General features: G+C 44.1%; 1 long non-coding RNA gene across 1 annotated transcript; it reads right to left on the bottom strand.

Moving 5' to 3' along the window:
• Window positions 1-7,767: 7,767 nt before the first annotated feature.
• On the bottom strand, window positions 7,768-17,454 carry LOC118562788. The gene is made up of 3 exons (XR_004930808.1): window positions 17,334-17,454; window positions 8,024-8,104; window positions 7,768-7,858 (listed from the first exon to the last, which is right to left on the bottom strand). It is a non-coding gene; the product is annotated as an uncharacterized LOC118562788 (long non-coding RNA).
• Between the last annotated feature and the right edge of the window lie 1,501 nt (window positions 17,455-18,955).

Genomic DNA, 18,955 nt, shown 5'->3' with positions numbered 1-18,955 from the left:
CAAAATAAAAGACATTTTTCGAACATATTTATTTGTTTTTTTTGTGTCAATCATTACAAAATCAACTCAGCAAAAAGACTAAATAATAAGTATATCAAATGGAATGAGTTTATCCCTTTGATGATCCAAAAGGGTTAAGGCTAAGTTATTCTCATGTGTTGGGTTGTCATGCCGGTCTGTGTGGACTGGCCCTCAGACCATACAAGCGCTGTGTCGACGTTTATACTCGACAGAAACATAGTTGCAGTATTTGCCAAAACCACAGGGGCACAACACTCAACATAACCAATGGAAATGCAGTAAAAAGAGAAGAAACAGTTGACAGCACATTTACGAAATGGCTGCTCACAGTATCGTTAACAATAATCGGAGGGGGGGGGGGGTGCTAACCATTTGGGTGCCCTAAGCACAAAGGCTTTGTGGTGCCCCCCAACCACACACGCAGAGGGAACAATAATACAGTATCTATGTGTTTCTTGTGATTACCAAGATAACCTCTCAATTTTAATGTTTTGAACACAGTTGCTATAAAGGGAGGAATACAAATCTAATAAACTACTTTTACATCAATATGTTGCAACAACACTTCTGTCAGTTAATTTTAGTTTGTTTAAAATTTTATTCTTAATTTTCCCTCAGGATAAAGTATCTATTAGGGATGCAAACAAATAATCAACTTATGATTATAAATTATAGGTTAATTCGATTAAAGCTTATTCCATCTGATTAACTGATAACATCCACCTAGACCCTCTTTTAGTGTTGTAGCTGCTGGTCAATCTAAAGTGGAGCCACACCGTAGTAGTAAAAGACAAAAGTAATGGTGGATGCGACATGAAGCAGTCCAAACGTAGTCCGGTTTGGGGTTACATTTGCTCTTTAATGGGGATGTAAAATTATCTTTATGCTGATCTGTTTTTAAATATAAACACTAAAGTTCTTTAAGATGTCAGCTAAACACCTCCCATTCAGCCGGGCTGCCTGTCGGAGCAGCGTCAGTTTTTCAACCAAAACTCATTGAATACTCAGAAGACGTGATGGCAGGAAAGCAGAGGGGATTAAGCAAAAAATTGTAATATATCAAAAGACATGATGCTAAAAGCACAGCTGATGTTGAGGGCTTTCGTGGGGATTATCAATATTTCATATGTTTTATTCCCTTGAGTTTATATGTTTCTAGTCAGTAGCCTCATTGGTTCTCTTTCATAGCATTCGTTTCGTGTCTCACTATGGGGAACGCCTCCTGCGTGACCTCATCAGAAGCTCAAATGACATTACGCCAGCCCCGATTGGCTGGCAAAAGTGACAGTCTATGTCAGGAGGGGATGGGACCCTCCTCCTATATAATAGGCCGACATAGCTTCACTCGTCATTCAAAAACCTCTTCTCGCTTCTCACAGAGGCAACAACTGTCCACCTGGGCGCAGAGCTTAACGGTCCACAGACTTGGGTGCGCAACTCAAGTCACCGGGCGCTCCGCTCCTGGACGTACGGTTGTCGGAGAGAAAGAGTAGCAATACTCTTCTATCTGCTTAGTAGAAATACTAAAAAGAGAAAACTCCGGGGAGTAGCAATACTCCTTTAACACGAAGTATCACTACTTCAGAAACGAGGTTTCGCTAGCATCGCGGCTACCTGGTAGCAATACCTGATAGCCAAACCAACTAGCAACCTCGCGGGTAGTAATACCTGAGGTGTACAGAGTAGCAATACTTTGTACATCCCGCTAGCTTCTGTCCCCTAGTAGCTGCACAAGCTCCTAGGGATACACACCACGCTAGCCACCCATAGCCCCAATAGCTAACCATGGCTACGGCTATAAACCCCAACGACGGGGGTAACGGCACGAGACTTTGTCCCTGCGGCAAAAAGATCTCAAGCTGGGACACTCACCCTGTGTGTGCGGCGTGCCTGGGTTTACACCATGCCCAGGTTGCGTTGACGTCCACGGATGAGTGCATCCACTGCGCAGCCTTTCCCCGCAAGCTGCTTCGCCGCCGGCTGGCCCGCCAGGCCAACCTGTCAGGGGGCGACCCGCTGATGAACGAAGCAGCCGCGGCGCAGGAAGGTGCGGACATGCCTGAGGTGTTGGCTGCCACACCTGGCCCGAGCTGGGCGGACGCAAGCTCCTAGCCCCCGTTTCCCCGCTGCATGCGGTGGACGAGGATGACATGGGCGCTGCCGCTTCCTACATGCCGGGAGGAGATGCGGACTATGGGGACGACGAGTCGGCAGGCTCGGAGCTCCTGATGTCCGATGATGACGAGGAAGACTCCATCTTCCTCAGCAGTGCGAGCGGGGCTGCAAAGCCCCCCGCTGCCGACGGAGGTGAACAACCTCCGCCGTCACCTCCTCTAGATATGGACATGCAGGACATGTGCAAACGTGCGGCTGTCAGGCTCAACATCGCGTGGCCAGCTGTCCAAGCGGAGGTTGTGAAATCTCGCTTTGATGGAAAGAAGCTGCCAAAAGCGAAAAAGACGGGGAAACAAGTCCTGCCCATCTTCCCGGAGCTACTGGATGAGTTGGCGATCACGTGGAAGAATAGGCCGTACAGCGAGAAGCATCCCATCGCGGGAAGCTCCCTGTTGGACTGTGACGGGATAGAGTCCCATGGCGTGCGCCAGATGCCGCCGATAGAGCCGGTGGTTGCGACCCACCTTCACCCGAAGACGTCCTCCTCGGCTCCGTCACTGCCCGCAAAGGCAGACCGCTTCCAGTCTAGCCTTACTGACAAGTGCTACAAGGCGGCGGCTCTGTCGACGAGAGCCCTCAACGCCTCCTCGATGCTGATGGCCTACCAGGCCGATTTGGAGGAGGACATGACCAACAGACCAGACTCCGCTCTGTGGGAGGAAATCTGTGTCATAACGGACCACGTCCTCCGTCTCCACAAAGTAGCCATACAGGCTACGGGGAGAGCCATGGGTCTCATGGTTCTCCAGGAGAGGGCGCGCTGGCTCGGGCTCACCAACCTGGCAACCAAGGAGAAAGAGGAGCTCCTTGACACACCCGTCGTCCCTCAGGGTCTCTTCGGTGCTGCTGTCACCAGCATGCAGAAGAGATGTGAGGAGAAGAAACGGGATGATGAGGCGCTGAAGCTCTGCCTGCCGAGGAAACCTCTGCCGGCGGCTCCAGCAGCGCCGCGCCAGTCCTACGCGCAGGCTGCCTCTCGCCCCATCCCTGCTTTCAGGATCCCCAAGGTGCCTAAAGCGCAGGCAGCGACTCAGGCCCCCAGAGGTCCCAAGAGTCCATGGGCTAGGAAGCAATCGCCTCAGCCCAGCCCTCTGACAGCACCTCCGCCGCCTCCACCTGCCGCCGCGTTGGGAAGGCGGAAGAAGCGGACGGCCTGACAGCCTCTCCTCTGGGGAAAAGCGAGCCCGTTCTGCCCCGTTCCTGGGCTGCTCGTTCCCCACCCAGCTCCGTTCCGGAGCCGGTTCAACGGGACTCGTTCCAAACAGAATGCATGGCCGGGATGGGCATTCATGTTCCGGTGCCCACCCCAGGAAAAAGACAATGTTTGCAGTGTTGTTGCGCAAATGTGTTTCCCTCGCATTCTGTAACAAATATGTCCCGACGAGCGCATCCGGCCTGCGTGCCAAGGGCGCCGTCAAATGTGTTCGTGACAATAAAGAGAAAAGATATGTTGAAAAACAAATCAATCCTTTCTGTCATAATGCAGCCTGCGGGGAACAGCGTCCCCGCAGCTGTGACAACACAGTCCACCCGCGCGCACCCGCGCGCGCTGGTGCCGTCCGCCCGCGCGCACCCGTGCGCGCTGGTGCCGTCCGGGCGCGTATGTTGCATGCCACAACCCGGACAAGGCGCCCACAAGGCGGCGGGGACGGAGTTGCCGGTCAGCCCCCTCTCGCTGCACGGCGAGAGCTGGGCTGCCTGCACGCAGTCAAAGTGGGTGCTAAGAACGATAGAGAAGGGCTACAGGCTACAATTCAATGTCGCTCCGCCCCTTTTCAAGGGAATAATATACTCCCATGCTCAAGGCGAGTCCGCCAATATTCTTCTGGAGGAAATTTCCTCTTTGAAGAAGAAAGGAGCTATAAGGGTAGTTCCGCCCGGGGAATCCCACAGCGGCTTCTACTCAAGGTATTTCCTAGTCCCCAAAAAGGGCGGGAGGGGGCGGAGACCCATTCTGGATCTCCGTGCCCTAAACCGCTGTTTAAGGAAATACAAATTCAGGATGTTGACACACACGTCTCTGCTGCGGTTCGTGCGAGCAGACGACTGGTTCACATCAATAGACCTGAGGGACGCGTATTTTCACGTCCCCATATACCCCCCTCACAGGAAATATCTGAGATTTGCCTTCGAGGGGATATCGTAGGAGTATGTGGTCCTGCCTTTTGGTCTGTCCCTGAGCCCAAGGGTGTTTGTAAAATGCACCGAGGCGGCAGTGTCTCCACTGAGAGAGCGGGGCATCCGAGTGGCGACATACATAGACGACTGGCTAGTGGCAGCCCCCACATGCCAGGAGGCGGCTCATCATACAGGTGTTCTTACACAACACCTCATGAGTCTGGGGTTTCAGATAAATGTGGAAAAGAGCACACTGATTCCCACTCAGCGAATTACTTATATTGGCCTCACTCTGGACTCTCTCCAGGCCAAGGCATCATTGTCCATGGAAAGAGTGGAGGCAATGCGTGCCAGTCTAGCGCTGTTTGGCAGGGGCAACATGGTTTCCCTCAAACAATGCCAAAGATTTTTAGGCCTGATGGCCTCCTCTATAGTGGCTATTCCTCTCGGACGGCTGTATATGAGAGGCATTCAGCGATGGGTAACCTCTCTGGGTCTGAACCCCCACCGACATGGCCATCGCAGGGTGAGGGTCTCAACAGAATGCGCACTTGCACTGCGGCAGTGGAGGAGCCCAGGTTTCCTGACACAGGGTGTCGCTATGGGAACCATTCAGGCAAGGAAAGTGATCACCACCGACGCCTCCCTGATGGGCTGGGGTGCCACTCACGAGGGGAGAGCGGTGAATGGGAGATGGCATTCTCACATGCGTTCTACCCACATAAACTGCCTGGAGCTGCTGGCTGTTCACCTGGCTCTGAAACATTTCCTCCCTTGGCTAAGGGGTCACCATGTCTTGGTGAGGACGGACAACTCCACGGTAGTGGCTTACATCAACAGACAGGGGGGGCTACGGTCCCCCCAGTTGCACATGCTGGCACACAGACTGATAGTCTGGAGCAGCAAGCACCTACGGTCACTGAGGGCAACTCATGTACCGGGTGTTCTGAATTACGGGGCAGATCTGCTGTCCAGGGGAAACCCACTGTATGCAGACTGGATGCTTCACCCCCAAGTGGTGAGTCAGATATGGTCACGGTTCGGTCAGGCGACCGTGGACATATATGCAACAGTGGAGAACGCTCAGTGCCCTCTGTTCTTCTCCCTGCACGACCAGAGGGCTCCACTGGGCGTGGATGCACTGGCACACAGGTGGCCGAAGACCCTCCTCTATGCGTTTCCCCCTGTAGCTCTCATTCCCCCGACTCTGGCCAGAGTGAGGGAAGGGGGTCTGACTATGATCCTGATAGCCCCACGTTGGCAAGGAAAGCACTGGCTGGCAGAGATTTTTCAACTTCTCTCCAGCCCACCTTGGCCGTTACCACTACGCAGAGATTTACTGTCTCAGGCACGGGGGGAAATATTCCACCCCCACCCAGAGAGGCTAGCTCTGTGGGCCTGGCCCGTGAGTGGTTCAACCTGAACACGGTGGAGCTCCCTAATAGCGTTATTAACACTATTCAGTGTGCCAGAGCCCCCTCAACTCGGTCACTGTATGATAACAAGTGGCGCGTGTTTGAGAATTGGTGCGCAGGGTCACAGGCTGTACCTTTTCAGTGCTCTGTGACAGTGGTTCTGTCTTTCCTACAGGACCTTATTGAAAAGCGTAAAGCTTTCTCAACCATCAAGGTGTACCTGGCGGCTATTTCTGCTTGCCATATTGGCTTTGAAGGAAAGACAGTGGGTCAACATCCTTTGGTGTGCCGATTCATGAAAGGAGCACGTCGTATGTTGCCTACATCTAGACCATTGGCGCCATCCTGGGATCTTCCCACGGTACTGGATGCGCTCTCTTGTTCCCCGATTGAACCCCTGGAACAAGCAGAGTTGAAACCGTTGTCCCTGAAGACTGCCTTATTGCTCGCTTTGGCCTCAGCTAAGCGCATAGGTGAGATTCATGCACTCTCTACACATCGAGCATGCATCAAGTTTTCTAAAGGGAATGCTAGGGTCAGTCTGCGGCCTAACCCGGCCTTTATTCCAAAGGTGGTTGGCTCGTGCTCCCCCATAATACTGGATGCTTTTTACCCTCCGCCTTTCTCCTCTGAGGAGCAAAGGCGTCTACACACTCTCTGTCCAGTTCGCGCATTGCTGATCTATCTGGACAGAACGAGTGGTTTTAGACAGGGTGACCAGCTGTTTGTGTCGTGGGCGAAACCACACATGGGAAAGCCGGTGTCTAAGCAGCGCCTTTCCCACTGGATAGTGGGGGCTATTGCACTTGCATACACAAGCAAGGGCCTCCAGCCTCCTGCTGGTCTCCGGGCACATTCCACTAGAGGTCTAGCAACCTCCTGGGCTCTTTTTAGGGGAGTCTCTATTCAAGAGGTGTGTTCAGCTGCATGCTGGGCGTCACCCCACACATTTGCTAGATTCTATAGTTTGGATGTCACGGCTCCAACTATGGCACATTCGGTCCTCAGTACTGGTTCTTCTCTGAGTGCAGCTTCTCCAGAGTGAAGCATCAGTGGGGACAGTTGTCATCTTGACAGGCATGTCTGGCAATCCGGGAGTCAGTATTTTCCCCATAGTGAGACACGAAACGAATGCTATGAAAGAGAACTTAAGGTTATGGATATAACCCCGGTTCTCTGATTAGCATGAGTGAGTGTCTCACCAGACCACCCTCCTTGCTATGAAGCGAGGAAGAGGTGAGCTTGTTTTGAATGACGAGTGAAGCTATGTCGGCCTATTATATAGGAGGAGGGTCCCATCCCCTCCTGACATAGACTGTCACTTTTGCCAGCCAATCGGGGCTGGCGTAATGTCATTTGAGCTTCTGATGAGGTCACGCAGGAGGCGTTCCCCATAGTGAGACACTCACTCATGCTAATCAGAGAACCGGGGTTATATCCATAACCTTAAGTTTCTGTTTTGTTATGTTTTATGACTATGCCCAAGTTAAAAAAATATGTCAGATTATCCCATCCATCCATTTTACAATGTGCAACATTTACAGTTTATATCCTACAATGTGATGTATTTATACACATATATTTAACAATTTATAAAACAATATATTTTATTTTTGCAAAGTACATAAAACCTAAGGTCTGCACACGCCTTACCTCTTAATATTTACACTGTATATATTTTTGATATTTGATAATTCTGCACTACTTGGGGTTCGCTTTAATCTCGTTGTACAAATGTATAATTACAATAAAAGGCATTCTGATTCTGAGAAAACCTGAATTTTTGTTTACTCAGTCAATATTTAATACATGTAGCACAATAAATTGTGAAAATATAATGATGTGCCTCTTTTGAAATTAAAGATACTGTAAAAAACAATTAGCCCCTCATGTTATGGAAAGACCCTCTTGATAGAAGAGAAAACTCTGTTTCTTAGAAAATGGACACTTATCAATTAATTGTTAGTCGATCGATAAAATCAATCAACATTAGATTTAGATTAGACTAATTGGAATTAAAACAGTTGCCTCTTGGGGCAGAGGCAACCGTGCTCTTCACGGGGCTTGGAGCAGTCTGTAGACGATGGGCAGGTGGCTGATACTCCACATCTTCTGCTGCGCTGTTGTCACTGGGGAAACAAATACATATTTTGATAATTAAATTTGACTGTGCTTATCTAAATGGCAGGCTAGTACTAAAGTTGCATCTGATGATAACCTTGGTAATATAATACTAATCATATAATGACTTATTTATTTTCTAACCACAATGGTATGCAGACTGGACTTCTCACCTTGAAGAAGAAGAGGAGGCCTCTACCAAAGTGGTTGGATGCACGGTCCTTTCTGTACCTGATGGTCCTGCTTCCTCCTTGCTGTAATAACATAGAGATAGGTTAGTTCACTGCCAAGTTTTCAGTTATTGAGATGATGCATTAGTTCTTACTGTGTAAAAAAAAACAGCAAAACAACAAAATAAATGTAAAACAGCAGCGTCCTGGAAAAGTGTAAATAATATAACTGCTTCATAAACTGCTGTTAGGTCAACATACAGTACAGTACAAGCAAATCTTCTTTTGGTCTGGATTTGCTGGGGGAGAGGAGTAGTGGCCAATGTTCCCCCTAATTTTTCATGTGTCTGAGCAAACACACAGACTCAGTGCATTCAGTTGACCTCTGTGAGCAACGTTGCACGCAGGGTGCGATTTGCTGGGGGGGATGGGGGGGATTCCCCCCCCCCTCTGGTTGTGATGTCCCCCCCCGCCCCCCCTCTGGTCATTCATATTTTATCCCTGGGGGGGAAACATTCCTCTCCCCTCTGATCTGAATAAGTAATAATATCAGGGGTTAAAGTTCTCCGTCGCTGCGACAGATTTCCATCATTTGGAAAATGAGCGCAAAATGTACCGTGTAGACTTTTTATTCAAGATTTTAAACAGAAGCTCCGCTCAACCAATAAAATCTGGCAGAGCCAGGACATTAGCCAATCAGAAAGAGAGTAGGGCGGGTCTTTGCAACGCGGAGGTCTCCCATCTGAGATTTAATGGTTTAATCATTTTAACTTTTGGAAGAACATCTCAAACTGACCACAGATGCATGAATGAAAGTAGCCGTGGTCAAAGATTTTCTTTGGATTTATGTAAACCAGCAGGTCAGAAAGTTCAGCAGATAGAACAGCTGACAACAACTTCCCTTGGTAAGTATGTCTGTTGCTGCTCCTGCAGCTAATTAATGAATTATTTCCACATGTGGCCATGTCGCCTGTCAGCGTTTATTCACTGGCTTCCAGTTATTTAGCTGATAAACACAGCGACTAACCAGGGATCTCCTCATGAATCACTGTTATGTTTTATTTAAAACTGAAAGAGTAACGCTCTAGCTCAGCTAATTTAGCATGACGCGCCTTTCTGTAGCAAAGAAGGCAGAGCTGCAGCCAGAGCGGCTGTCAGTCAGCATGCAGCAGCCTCCACCTCATGAGGAGCTGAACCAGGACACTCGTTAAATAAAATCACAAGGATTTTGATGCATACAGATTATTAAGGAAACAACATCAAAAATAAACAAATAAACTGCAGCTACAACATGGACTGGAGAATGGGTTCTAACTGCGTGAGACCAGAGACAGGCGATTCTGAGAGTTTTTGTAGTTATTTGTTATTTTTACACGGAGTGGAGCGTGATGTGAAGCAAGTCGCGCCAGAAACATGTTAAATAGACTCCTGTGAATCTATGGACTCATTTTACTCCAACCCAAAACACCTGCCAGACAGACGAGCTAAACCAGCCAAGATTACTTTAAACAATATTTAACTTAACAGAAGTTTAATAATTTTTTTAAATGTTTTTTGAAAGCAAATTAAATTTTTTTTCTGATAAACTTTAAGCAAATTTTATTATTAAAACTGGAACCTCCCATCCATAGATTTTCTATACCTGCTTTTCTGTACAGGTGTTACGCCATGCTGTATCTGATTGGAAAATGCGGCTTGACGTAACACAGGGTCGTGGAGGAGCTGGTGACTCTCCAGCAGTCAATGAGCGAGAGGTGGGGACACAGAGTCCTTCCTGGACATGTCACTGGGCTAAAATATAACCGTTTTTATAAACTTAAAAAAAAAGTTAATGCAGTAACGGGCAAAGCAGAGATTGATTATTGTAATGTACGATCTGTGTCGTGTTGGTTTTGTGTCCCTCTTTGTCCATGGCTGTTGTTGGCCTTGTATGATCATGGGATTGATTTCTATTGAATGTGACAGTGGAGTTAATGTACAGGTGTGAAGAAGATGATGTAATGATGCAAGCTGCTGTATTTTGAATTAGTTGCAGTTTATGGAGGGTTTTGAAATTGTAAAGTGGAAAGGTGAGTGGACTGTGGACCAGTTTGGCAAAAGTGTGAAGGAAGAACTTGCTTGATGCTGTAAATATGAAAGTTAACCAGGTGATGTTATGGATGTGGAAAGTGAAGGAGATTATGCAGAGGGCTGTCCTTGACGGCGCCAAGGCTCTGAAGCTGAAAGATGGGAGAGATACAGGAATTGTCAATGGAACTACCAGATTTGGTTAAAGTGGACTTGTTACAATAAGCAAATGAGGTTACTAAGGTGGCATGACGTCCACGGCCCGGGAATATATGGGCTGACTAGAAAAATTTTCAGTCAAATTGATTATTTTTGCTTTAACCCCTGAATATTATGGATTTATTTTAATACATGTCTTGTGTCCTTCACATTTGTAAATAAATTTTTTTGTTTGTTTTTAAAGAGTATTATTACCTTTTCTGCTCAAAGCGGTTAAAGTAAACTAATACCCACTTCCGAGTCCCGACAGTAGATGGCGCAAGTTTAAAGCTAGCTAGCTACCTGAAAGAACAGCTGCTAGCTAACTTTTTTATGTCCAATTACATAAAAAAAGACAAAAATTTTGGATTTCTTTAAGTTCTGTATAGTATGTTTTATTTCAGAGTAGGGGTCCTACTAATGAAGAACTGAGAGACAGGTACATCTTTCAGAGTTCTAATTTTATTGGCATTAAGTTATTTACATTTTCTGCAGTAAGATTTAGCACAAGCATGTGGTACTGTGCAGCCTCTCTTCTGTCAGCCTGCTCCAGGGCAGCTGTGGCTACAAACAGCTCACCACCATCAGGATGTGAGTGTGTGCATGAATGGGTGAATGACTGACCAGTGTAAAGTGGTTTATGGTCGTCAGACTTGATAAAGTGTGAAGGTAGAACAAGAAGGCTGGTCAGAAACCAGCTGAATCCGTGCACTGCAAAGGACAAATGCAGCTGACAACGCTAGCGGAGCAACAGCGTTCAAATACAACCAAATTGATGAAACCCCAAAGCACAAATTGGTTGAAAAACGGCACTTAAGGCGTCAGATAAGCAGATCCCACACAACCACACAAACAGTTAACATGCAGCTGGGCCCCATTTCACAAAGCTGGGTTAGTGGATATTCACGGTGATTTCTGGGGTAAATTCCTGCATACCCTGGCTTTTCCATTTCAGAAAGCTTAGAAGCCTTGACCCTGAGTCAAATTATTACAACAAATTACACCATGAAACAACTCTGCTACCGAGCAGAGTTGTTTGGGCAAACTCTGAGTTTTTCCTTAATTTTAGCTAAGATCTGCACAAGGAAGTCTCAGGAAAGATGTGTCTTTTTCTGAAAGAGTCTGTATGCTGAAGCGCACATATATCACAGAAATCTCTGCCGGAAGAGGCTAATCAGAGCACAATTAAATGTCTTATAATTTCTGGATTAATATATTTTCAAGCGTTCCCGTTTTCCGCCACTGTCAATGATTTCTCAGTTCTGAACAATTTCTTCCTTCTGCTGTTCGTTTTTATGCAAACGGCAGCTTTTTAATAACAGGAGACGCAGAAAATCTTTCAGAGGCAGCTGTATGTTGTGCTATCAGGAATGTTACTCTTGCACTAATCTATTGACGAGTTAAATGGTGTACCATGGTCAGAGACCCACAAGAATAATAAAAGAACTACACAGAATGAAAGCAATAATTTACTTGGTATCAAATTTTGGGTCTTTCAGCTCTAATTTTCCATTCATATACCCCCCCCCCCCAACACTGTTAGGGCTACGGCACATTTCTTCACTTAAATAACGACACCTTTACTTCAATTTAAAATGTAAATATAGCATATATGATTAATATAAAGTGAGGTTGGCACAAATTATACACCTACAAGAAAATCTGTGTCAACTCATTTTTAGAAGGATGAGTGGAGCCAAATGCTGGCAAAAAGATGAATGGACATATAAGTTATTTCAATAACTCCCACCATCCCATCATTAATTGCATATGTTGAATGTAGCCAATTACTGCTTTAGTTGAGTACAGTTAAACATGTGAATCAATGCCCCCCCCCCCTCCCCTTTGTTTTGAATGAGTGAAGTGTGAGAAAACAGTTTAATTCTCTGTGAAATAAGTGTCACATCAATCGTGAATTGACTCTTTCAACAATTCTCACTGTGTGATGGTTTGTCATTGGGGTTATTTAATGTCTGTCCTATATTTACTTTCAATTAACAATGTGCTAAATTTATATAATTTAATAAACAATTTTTAAACAATTTAATAAACAAATTATAAGGTGACTGTTTGTTTGAGTGGTTTGACTCGTGATGACAAAAACAAATGTGGTGATATATAAAAAATAAAATCATGTGAAAACACACTTCCGTGGTCATTGGGTGCCATCAAGATGCCAGGGTGCCAGAGGATGTCAGGGTTCTACCAAGATTCCAGACCGGCTGTAAAACCCTTTAACATGCTACATAACTTAAGGTATAATTTCTGGATATACAAGAGTATTTAGTATTAGTATTTAGAGTATATATTTGTCAGATACGTGTTCGAATGCTGAGCGCTGTTTAATGTTTCAGTCAAGAGCTTACTGTGTGGTAAACTGGCCCTTGATTACACAAGGTAAGTAAGAATGGGCCGCTATTGCCTAATGGCCGCCGTCTTGGGGTGGTCGCTCGCTAAACCCAGTCTAATGTTCTTGGCAGGCACAGGCATCAGCATTTAATCAATTATAACTATCTGAATATTAAACGGACCATTTTAAGGCCATTTTGTTTGTTTGCTTTTGCTCTTAACCTTAAAGATACAGTTATCATAGCACATGGTTCAGTGCTGTATTCTTACTGGGGTTAACAGCAATAGAGTAATCTCATGTGATGAATAAGTACACACAGCCACTCATACGAAAAAAAAAGAAAAAAGAGAAACAAAAGAACCTTGCTAAATTTGTTTGTTTACATTTTTTGAGAGGGTAACAGGACAGCTGGCATATTAGGTTCTATATTGACAGTCCTAACAACCTGTTGTGTCTTTTTAAAAGAGAGGAAATTTGTTCTCATACTTTAGAGATGCTGTGATAAAGGAATATGTAAAGTACTCAAATAATACATTTGCTAAAGCTGATTACTCAAAACACAGTATTAATAATTTACCTACTAGAACTGTCACTAATTGTGTCATGTTTACATTAGAATCCACGTGTTACCAGAATAATAAGCTTCACTAATCTTTTCAGGAAGCTATTTTCATCTCCAGTAGAATGAGCTTATAACTTTACATATCAATAGTACAAAATTATAAAGAAACAAGATGTGTTATAATAATAATAATAATTGAACTTTATTGATCTCACAATGGAGAAATTCACTTCTGCATCTTAACCCATCCCCGTTGGTGAGCAGTGGGCTGCCACTGTGGGACGCCCGGGGAGCAGTCGGGGGTTGAGGGTCTTGCTCAGGGACCCTGAATGCAGGCAGTTGGGATCAAACCGGGTACTTGCATCCTTCTCAGAGCGCAAGCGCGCTGCTCTAACCACTCGACCAGCACTCCCCCTGCTATAAAGCAGTGTTTGGTGCAAAATAACTTGGTTTATTATTATTTTGTTTACAGATCAGCTTGGATTTTATTTACTGCACAGTATAGATTTGGTGTGTGTGCTGAATCCAGATGCTGTGCACGATTGCGCGTGCACGCAGTTTCAAGGGAATATTGTCCAAGTCCCTGCACTTGTGACTAGTGCTGTCAAACAATTAAAAATTTCAATCGCATAATTTCAACAGTTAAATCGAGGTTAATCTCAAATTAATTGCATTTTTATCTTTTTATTTCTGAAAGTGTAAAAGCCTATGAGGGCATTTTAATATGCATTTTTTGCAATAAGTGACACTAGTAAAAAACATGCTTGTACAAAAGATATTTCGGTATTTTATTTTGAAGCACTTTTCGGAATTGGAATGAAAACATCCTTGTGCCATAAAATGTTAAACTCTGGTCTATAATGGCTAAATCACTAATCATGACACCCTGATGTTTACACAAGGTTTAAACAAATGCGTAAATAAATACCTGTTTTCATGCTGAAATATTTATTCGCCTCTTAAACAAAGATAGACATGGTTTTACGCATTTACATATAAAGTAATACTAATTTTACATTTCAATAAAGTCACAAGTTTTATAAAATTTTTTCACTCTCTCACACACACACACATCTAATCCTGAGCTTTCACACCAACAACAATAATTTATTTGTATAATTTTGCATGCTGTTTATATCCACATTCATACACAGTTTTTTTTAAAGCCTGGAAAAAGGTTTTAAATTCCTGGTCATTCCAGAGTGTTACACTTTGCTTACAACTGGGCGAGGAGCTTAATACCCTTGAAAGAGAATTGTAGCATACAACTCCAGGGTACTTTATTTGGCAATGTGATTCAGCCTCAGTTTGTCAAATACAAAGACAACAATTCAATTAGCATTAAAGTATGGTTTATGGGTTGGGTTTCTGCAATGTTATCAGCGTGTAAAAACTCATATTCAGAACTAATCTCTGCTCAAAATGGTAATCTGCACCGTGTAATCTGATTTCAGCAGTTATACTCACTGTGTCTGTAGTGTGGCAGCGGCACTTATTTTAGAGCCCAAATAAGCGACTTCACTTTCAGAAACAAGCGCAAAAAAAATGCTCGTGAAATTTACAAGCAACGTCATAAAAAAGAAGCCCAAAGTCACATGAAATAAGTGGACTTGGCAACAGTGAGTGGGTCTGTTTTGCTACAGTCTCTAGCATTCTTGGAACTATGGAAAGTGCCGAGGGTAGAAAAAAAAAAAACACAGTCCGGAGAACGCTGCGGGGAAAAAAACATTAACGCGATTAATGTGCGTCAAAAAAAATGTTGGCGTTATGTTCTAACAAAGTTTGCGTGCTAAACTGAAAGCCCTACTTGTGACTGATCCTATTTAATCTTGCCTCCCACAGTCATCCCCTGCTATCTCGTCACTTCTCGCCCGCACTGCCTGTATGTTGCTCCCAGTGCTTGCATGCTCACCCTGCCAGACCTTGTGTTTCTGCTTACGACCTGCCCTCCCTGATGTTTGGTTGCCAGTTTCTATGTGCATCATTGTCTTTTGCTCTGTGTTCCTGTGCGGTCCTGCTGCCTGCTCTGCCCGTTCTGGTGAGCCATCGGCTTGCTTTATCTGGTCACATCCTGGACTGCTTCTGTGTTTTGGATTTTACCTAGCCCCTTTGGACTTTCTGCTGCCTCGTCTTGAGCCAGTACAAGTGCAGGAAAGACTTACAAGTCTTTCTTGTATCACCAGAACTGCCTGTCATTTACATTCTTTTATAATAAACCTTTTTAAACACAACGCCATGTCTTGCTTAAATGTTTCTTGCACAAAAGCGTTACACATACATTTAAGTCATAAATGTGTCATGGTTTTCAGGTGACGAGCCCACATGCAGATACGATCGGGAGGCAAAGCACAGTTTTAAGATGTTTATTTTAAGAAACAGGCAGATCTAAGGACGGGACTACGGGTGAGTCGGCTGGGTCAGAACGTCAAGGCTGGCGAGTCTGTAAGAAAGAGGAAGTCAGAAACTCTGAAAGTTGAACCAGGGGAATTGCTAGAAGTGCGCTGCTTACCATTTAGCCGGGCGGACCTAACCGGGAAGAAGTAGCGTCGGGAATACTCTATGATTCTACTCAGCTGGAGTTAGGCGGCTGGTGGCTGAGGACGGCTGATGTAACTGGCGAGGGATCCTGAGCGAACCTCGTCGGCAACGGTTGACAGATGGATTGACCAGAGTGAATGCAGAACCAGCAGGAACCGGGAGAGGGAAACTCAGGCCTCGCTGGGTAACATCCAGGAAGTATGAGGGGAGCGCCAGAGCAAAATCTGAGCAGGCGGTTCTGCTGGTCTGTTTCTTCGGAACGAGACGTCAAGACGGGTGAGTGCATCCAAGCACAAAAATCACGACTGGTTAAGGCTCTGGCGTCTTCCATCTGTCAGCGCTCTGCTTAAGAAGCCAGAGGAAGCCGCCTGCAACGAGCTGCAGGTGTGGGCCACGCCTCCTCAGCCAACCAGACACACCTGTGGAATAGAGTTAGAGTAGAGCAGCACAGAGAATCCTGACAAAATGTATGTATCTCTTTTAATTAGTTTCTTTATTTTCTCACCTTTGTAATAATAACCTTATTTATTCACATTTTATAGATTATAATTTTCAACTTTATCAATCACTTAGTTATTAAATGTAATTATTGTTAGCCTGTTTTATCCTTTGTATTTCTTTATCCTATTTATTTCTTCATCGCTATTTATTTTTGCCTGTCCTTTTAACATTTCTGCCTGTTATTTTTAACATTTCAGTATACATTTCTGCATCATTATGCAAATGAGGAGGGAGTGGCTCTTTGGGGAAAACTCATGCTTTTTGGTTGGGTTAGCATCTGCCAAATCCACAACACTTCTAAGTTCATTAGCAATAACATAATAGATGTCTGCCGCTGCAACTAGCCTGTCCAGCCAAAACTGGCTTACACATGGCATGACATGTTTCATTGACTACAAATTCCAAAAAAAAAGAATGTGTCAAAATATTTTTGCACCACATTCATAGTTATCTGATTTGGTAGTTTTTACTTTTACTCCAGTAAAAGTAAACACTACAATGCAATACAAGTACCACCAAAAGTACATTTTGTGCAAAAAGCTGCTCAACTACACTACTAGTCAAAACTATGGACTCACCTTCTCATTCAATTGTTTATCTTTATTTTTATTACTACCTCTGTGAAATTGGAAAACAATTTTTGGTGACTATCCTCAAGAAAGTTATTGAGTTATCTGAGTTATTTTAAAAAAAAATATTATTTTATTTTACAATTTTGAGTTTGATGCATAATTCTAAAAACTTTTGTGACATAGTTTAGATGTCTTTACTATGTAACTGTTATCCAAAAAGTCATAAAAATAAGGAAAAGCAATTGAACGACAAAAGTGAGTCCAAACTTTGACTGGTAGTGTAAATGTATAAATACATCTAGTTGCTACCCATGTCTGGTGGAGATTTAGTGTAATGTTTTTAAAGGTTATTTGATGGAATTTAAAAATGTAGGTCTGGGATTCAGTCTCAGCAGCAGTAATGCAACAAATTGGTAGCAATCTGCCGTAAAACACCAAAGAAGAAGCTCACCAGATTACTTGGATATACTCGTGATATTTAGGTCTACTTGTTGCCTGCTTTGTTTCCTGCATTCATTTACTTACCCATTGCTTCTCTTTGCTTTAGTTATCCTGCTTCTCAAGCAGCACTGAGGATTCCCCTCATCCCTTTCAAGCTGCTGGAAGTGTGGTGGAAGGCTTCCGCACAGTTGCACTTACCTCCTCCTCCTGAGTGTCTCATCGCTTCGTTGATTACTCTCCCTGGGAAACAGTGGTCTGCCTGTTCGCCTGGCAACGATCGTCTGCCTGTTCGCCTGGCAACGATTGCAAACACTGAAGAAACCAAGTGAAACAAATAGAATTCATTAAACTGTGCCTCCTTCATGTTACAGAACACACTCCTCACAGAGGAACATTCACCACCAAATAAGACAATGCACACAATTATGCTTTATTCCTCTGCTTGAACACTTATTAGCTAACTGAATCAATGCTTTAGTTAATAAAAATAATTGAAAGGTATGACATATTCTACAGGCTAAAATACCCAACACATTGTACAAAAGTGCATATGGTAGGGTTATAAAAACTATAACTAAAAGCCACTATTTATAATTGAGCTGGAAGTTTCACCTATTGAGCTGGAAGTTTCACCTATTCTTTGTAATATATGGACTCTTTCTGTTATCCTCTGCAGTCTCACTTCTTGTTGAAAAGAAGCTTACTGCTGAGCCTCAGCTGTCATGCCTGTGCTGAAAATGTTTCCCTTTATTTTCTTACACCTTTTTGGCTTCTTATGACTTCATTTTGAAACATCTTACAGCTACTGAAAATGGCTAACCTTAAAATGAGCTGATTGTTGTCGCCGGACAGCTTCTCTGTGCATCTCTGGTCAAAATGTTTTGCTAGCAATATCAAACTGTAGATCTGTTGTTATTAAAGAGGAACTATCCAAAATCTTTCACTAACTTTGCATATTTTAGTTTTATTTTTCTTTCCTTTTGCAAGTATTCCTAGTTTTGTGTTTTTCTTTCCTGTTCTCAAGTGAAGGCATCATTTGACCTTCTTCTGGCATAACTCTAGATGTATTTCTGATAAAAAAAAAATATTTTCCTTCCCCCTGCTCACTGTCTCAGTGTGGAATGAAAGGGAATGATGTGATTACATGTTTTTATTTGTCTTTTCTGCATGGTTATTTTTTTACTTTATTAATGTACTGAATTAATGTATTGGACTTAATGTTCCTAGATTTGAATTAAAGCCATCTACCTTTGCTACATAAAACCCTGAGGTGACTTCTTTTGTGAAATTTAGGAAATCTGTAGAAATGGACAGCATTGTATAAATGAAAAGGTCCTGAAGCTGCACTGAATTTAAGGAGTCAGATATCTACTCAGAATTCTGCATGTCACACCAAACTCAAAGCTTCTCTGATCCTATTACGCTCTGACAAGGGAAGATGATTAAGATTTTATCCTCTGTCACATCAAGGATGTCAGCCCAAAGTCAAAATTCTAGTTTATAGACTAGAGATGAAGTTCATCCTTTGGATATCTGTTCCAATAAAAATAAGTGATTTGCCACTAGCACCCTGTCCTCTTCAAAGATGAAAGCAGGTTGATACTGAGCACATGTGACAGATGTGACAGAGTCTGGAGACGCTGTGGAGAACATTCTGCTGCCTGCAACATCCTCCAGCACGACCTGGTTTGGCAATGGGTCAGTCA

This window comes from Fundulus heteroclitus, chromosome 1 (genome assembly GCF_011125445.2).
Source record: "Fundulus heteroclitus isolate FHET01 chromosome 1, MU-UCD_Fhet_4.1, whole genome shotgun sequence".
Lineage (NCBI taxonomy): Eukaryota > Metazoa > Chordata > Actinopteri > Cyprinodontiformes > Fundulidae > Fundulus > Fundulus heteroclitus.
Note: the sequence above shows the minus strand (reverse complement) of the source record. Positions and strands in the feature narration are given on the sequence as shown.